The sequence below is a fragment of the Condylura cristata genome, unplaced genomic scaffold (assembly GCF_000260355.1).
Source record: "Condylura cristata isolate star-nosed mole 26May11 unplaced genomic scaffold, ConCri1.0 scaffold00036, whole genome shotgun sequence".
Lineage (NCBI taxonomy): Eukaryota > Metazoa > Chordata > Mammalia > Eulipotyphla > Talpidae > Condylura > Condylura cristata.
In genome coordinates this window covers 9,056,507-9,062,557 of record NW_004567137.1, presented here as the reverse complement: position 1 = coordinate 9,062,557, position 6,051 = coordinate 9,056,507, and positions in this window count along the sequence as shown.

The window sequence follows — 6,051 nt, the reverse complement described above, 5'->3', positions numbered from 1 at the left end:
ACCTCTCTGTTGAGCGAGTGACAAACTAGCTGGCTCTGGGGCTGGCTTGCAATAGCTGGCTGCAAGTTGGCTGGCAAGAGCTGATTGTATGACAGATATATATATATATATATGGATGAAGAAGAAATTTTCTACTCTCCTTGTGGGCTTTTCTTAGATAGGTTAAACAATCAAATTAATATCAGATAAGTAGGAGTAAAGCACACATTTAATTACACAAATGGATCTATATGGAAAATCTATATGGGTGTAAATTCTAAGGTAAATAGAACAACATGAAAGTGTTTTTCCTGAGCTGAGGAATGGGACAGGGGCCTGGGGTTAAAGGAGAGAGGAGGAGGTTCCATGTCCCAGGCCAGATGCTCTATAGATGATGGCTCTGCCATATAATTTTCTTCACAGGGAACTTATTTCTGGAGACAACCCCACGTCTGGATAATAGGCCAAATTTTCATTCTTATATAGTCAAGGGAGTGGCAGAAGTTTCTCTGAAGGCTGCCAAGCCTTGATTGATATGAGCTGAAAACAACCACATAACAGAGTGACATCTGTTGGCAGGTCTGTTCTAGAAAAGTTAGGGAGGTCTATCTGAACATTTTAGGGATTCCTAGCCTTCACCATAAAAAGTTTAAATAGAACAAGTAACTTCAAACATATTATAAGCCTTGACTTTTTTAATTAGGCTATTTATATCAACAAATTTTATAACTATGCAGCAGAATCTAAATGCCTTAGACTTTTCTATTTTAAAAATTAGTGAACTTGGGCCCTCCCTGGTGGCACAGGGGGTTAAAGCACAGCACTAAGAAGCTTAAGCCACTTCCGCATGAGTTTGATCCCTGCCTGCCCCTGAGGAGATCCACATGGCGCGGCAGACCTTTCCTGACCCACCTGCTGCTCTCCTCAGCAGTGTACTTCATCGATATGGCTGTTCTGCTCCCCACTCTGTCTCTGGTGAAGCCTCTCACCCTCCACATCTCTGGCCTGTACCCCAGTTCTATATGAATAAATAAATCTTAAAAAAATAGCTTCAATATACTTCTGTTAAGAGAACATTCTTTTTATTAATATGTTTTTAATATCTAGGAGCTACCAAGTTAACTCCTTTAATTAGTACAGGATGTTCACCATAAACCTTAATTAGCAAAACCAACTCATTGTCAAAACAATCAGCCAGGTCAGAAAGAAGTCGTACTTCAGGTTTTCACTTCCAATAAAAGAATACATATTTTTAGCAATATGAAAATTATTGCAAAGTAAGTCAGGAATCAGATATTCTAACATAGATTCCTAAAAGCAGTCATTAAGACTAAAAGTTTTCATAGCTACAGAGTTAAATTTATTCACATTCTAATAAGTTGCAAGCATGACAAAATCCCATTTCTGTTTCTCAATTTTTAAGGTTGTTTTAGGCAAATTACAAGTTATTTACAAAATGAGGACTATGATGTTGGGCACAGTATTCCTTGGTAAATGTGTACATTCATGAATTAAATTATATTGTTCAGTTTTCATGTGTAAATAAGAACTATGTTATAAAATATAACAAATCTGGAATCAAAATTCCCTATATATTTTAAGAAAGATGTACTGCTAAAAATTACTTAGTCCAAAAATTAGCATACAGCTGTATATTTTGCTAATAGGAATAAAACATTAAATATTTTATAGATGAAAAAGATTAGGCTGACTGAAAGTGGAATAAATATTTTATGATATGATTTGAGAAAATAACTACATTAGTAAATGATGAACTCCAATCTAAAAGAAATCACATAAAACGTTCGTTTACAGTTTTCATCCATTATCTTAAAAAATGAGATGTCCAAATACATTCATTACATGTAAAGTAATCAACATCTAATTTATAATCCTTTAGCTCCTGATTTTTAGTTAATAACATGACTTGAACATGATCATGGGGAAATGGCTGAAAAGAACCACTTAAATTTAAATGGAAAAACGTGCTCTTAAAGCATTCTCTTAAAAACAATATATTCTCCTACAGGACTGATGACCAAAGAAGATGACATCACTTCCCTTACTGTGCACCATAGCGACCCTGAATTCAAAATAGAACGTTCAGGGACTCCACGGTGGCCAAGGCATTAAGGCTCTGCTTTAAGGCCTGAGCTCCCTCCTGATCCTAGCTTGGGAGCTAATCCACTTACGGCGCAGCAGACCTCTCTGTTGAGCGAGTGACAAACTAGCTGGCTCTGGGGCTGGCTTGCAATAGCTGGCTGCAAGTTGGCTGGCAAGAGCTGATTGTATGACAGCAGATTGAGCCTGGGTGCTTGAGGGAGCAGAAAGCTGACAGGCGAATGCTGCCGGCCCCTGAGCCAGCAGGCAGAGGGTGGCAACCACCAGTGGCATATAGAAGCACACAGTGACTTGTGGGGGCTTTGTACATTCTGTGTGGCAAAGCGGGGCAATGAGGCAAACTGGGGTAGTGAAAAAGAAGCTCCAGAATGGGGAAAGTCCCATGAGATTATTAAAGTAAACCGACCCCTAGTAATGGGCTCCACCCCTTTACCTCCTTCTGCCTTCAGGCGTACCTCTTGCAATAAAGCTGAGTTTACTAATCTTCAGTCCTGTTTGTCAGTGATTATCTCTCAAACTCATGAACATAAGAACCTGCGCAATCAGCAATACTGTCTTGCCTGCTGCTACACTTAGTATATTCAGTAAATCCAACTGTTCTGCTCTCCACTCTGTCTCCGGTAAACCTCTTACCCACCCACCACCTCTGACTTATACCCCAGTTCTTCTATGTACACAAACAAACAAAAACCCATAATGCTCATCCAACACTTAAACTGTCTTTGCTTAGCACCCTGAAACTATTAGCATCCTGGGAAAGTGCACCACCTTCACATCTGGTGAGGATGTGGCTCTGGTTTGCAAGGGCAGGTAAAACTATGCTGAAGAGAGAAAGGTAAAAGGGAACACACTTGAGCTAGCAAGACAGTTCTCAGCACATGTGTTTTAGGAAACACATATATGAAAAGTGAGACTCTAGAAAATAATTCTTAATAATCTTCCAAAACTACTCATAAACCAGTTTGGACACTGCCCTCAGAGGGCTAGTATAAGCTAGTTGTAGGCTTCTAGAAATTGAAAGCTAGCAAGAAGGAAATGAGCAAGAGCATTAGACATCTGGCATCATCCTCACTGCCTGCTCTAGGTGACGAGAGATGTTGCATATTTTTTCCTTTATAATATTTCTGTGGAAGAAGAGTCCACCGCCTTCTGTAAATGGGTATTGGGTGTTCACATGCCACTGTGGGCATATGGGTTCTTCGAACTAAGGTCAGTCAAGTTCCTGCACGTGCCTAAGAGACTTTTACCACTCCCTTCATTGTGTAGAAGAGTGAAAACTGGGGCTATTACCCAGAGGGAGGGTTGTCTCTATAAATAATATTTCTATGGGGAAAAAAAATCTATCTGCATGGCAAAGCACATATGTAATTACAGAGCATGTGAATACTTTCCTTGTCATCTGAACCCTCCTCTGCTTGAAGCCCCACACCCCATTCCTTGGTCAGGATATTTATAAGCACAAATATAACATCTGGTCATCTTGCCCTGTTGATATTAGAATTTACATTCATGTTGATTCTCCATATGCATGTAATTGCATTTGGTTTTTGTCCTACTAATCTGCCTGATGTTAATTTGACTGCTCTACAATCCCAAGATGAGCTCAGAAGGGGGGGGGGGGGGAGTTGTGCCCCTAAAGACGATTACTGCCAGACATCTCATTGTAAAACAGGGTAACTTCATTCCCAAGTAAGTAATGACCGACAAGAATTTGCCTCTGAAATCAAGAATGGGATAGGAAGGAGTGGGGGAAAAAGGTTAAGGGTAGAGTAAATGTTCCCATCGTACAGCTGAAAAACCAGTACAAGCAATACCTGTTTGTTATTTAATATTTTGACTGGAAAATAAAAGGAGCTTTACTAAGCTAATGTGTGCTTCCTAAACTTCAATAGAATGCCAATAAAGGGGCCCAGTAAGTCATTTAGAATGCATAAAATAAAAAAGAGCCCTGCTCTGGCTACTAACAGTTTACATAAATTAAGCAATATATAATTTTATATCTTCAAAATGATATATATATATATGAAAACATAAATAAGAGAAAAAATGGCTTAGTTTGCAAAACCTAAATACTTCTGTATTCCTCATATTTTTTATGAGGAAAATGAAAAAGAAAGAAGGAAAGTCTTTCTAAGGAAAGCAGCTGAAAAACTCCTTGAGTGCTTTAATTTTCAAAGTTAATCTTGCAACATTTTATGCAAAATCTTATAATTGGTTCTATAGTTAATTAAAATTACATTAGTGAACAGATATGAAAAGCACTGCTTATTTGAAGTATTTATTATTCCTTCTTGGATTGCTAATGAATTAAAGCCTCAAGTGCATCCGTATTAAAGTCACCTTCCTGAACTTCTATCTCCATGAATGAAACTAATATGTTAAAACCAAGAGAGCTTCATCTATATGGTTCTATTGTTTTTCCTGCCTAACCTTTGATATAAATTTATTCCATGTTACTTTCTGAAAAATTAACTACTGTTTCAGCTAACAGTTTTTTCCAGTCCAGTTACTTTAGTAATTAAGATTCTATTTGAAGTTCATTTTGTTTAAGCACATTATAACTTTTGTCAACATTTCTCTCTTCATCAAAAGGTAGGCTTGAAGTCAAATCAACATTAACTGTTCTAATCCATAGGTTCTTTATGAAATTAGATACTATTTTATCCTCAATAGCTTTGGATGTATTCCTAAATCTAGTTAAAAAGGATTTAAAAGAACCTAGTCATAGCTACAAATCCAAATTTTTGAAGACACTTAGGATACATCTTATTATGAGTATCTATAAGATAGATTGAATTATCTACAAAGTGAGTGTCTAGACAGATAGTTTTCTGAATAGAGAATATTATTAAGATCTGCTTCTGAATTCAGAAAACTATGTTTTCATAGTTTCATTCCTTATGGGTTTAAAATATTTTCTATCATGAAAATTTATTACAAACCAATTAAGGAAAACAGTTATAGTTGTGAAAATTAGAGCATATATTCTACACAGTGAGGTCATTTTTTCATCTCTGAAATAAAATAAAAGCACTTTGATGAGGGGTATAAAGCATTTCAAATTATCTTATTTTTCCACAACAGAGTAACACTATTGGCCTCAAATCCTAGATTCATTTAAGGGACAGACACAGGGGCACAGGAGGGAGATTAAACCCCTCTCAGAATCAGCATTAGAATGAACCATAAGCAACTGCTGACAATAAACCATTGTGGGGACACAGAATTGGCAATTCCAAGTAGTTCAGCATATAGAGTCAGTCTTCATTTTTAATCTGGTTTCTCTGTGTTCTTAGGCTGTTCTCTATAGAGAAGTTCCTTGCAAAGGCCTACACAGCAGGCCTGAGTAGCTAGTGCATGTAAGAGAATGAACAAGCTTTTTATTTTCCTTTTCATATAATTGAGTTCCTAATAATCATTGTTAAAAAAGGAAGGCATCTACATTTTCAAATATCAGTTTTGAAAAATCAGAGGTAAACACCAATATTACACAAAGATACTAAAACAAAAGTACACAAAAATGAGCAGTGATCTTATCTAATACGCTCCATTTATAGATGATGCCATGGCTCTGAGACCACACGGGCTTTCTCCAGGCCATAGTGCCTGGCCATACAGAACCAGGCTCATGTCAATTCAAGCCCAGGCTTTGTTTCCATGTGGCACTGGGTAATGCTCACCTGGGTGAGCCTTCATTTTCTAGGCTCACCTCTCTAGCTTCTTCATCTGCGCTTCCTTATCAAGGGCCCTCCTCTTCTAAGAGGCATAAGTTAAGCACTAGCCAGCCACACCCATGGGTAAGAGCCCCACTGCTCCTCCACAGAGGGATAGGGGATGTTCACACATCTTGCTTGACTTGGATGCAGGTCAGAGTAAGTATACAAACCTTAAAAACATACTTGCCAATAAAAGTAGCTCCCTGACCTGCATTGCTTCTCTGTTCTTACCCTC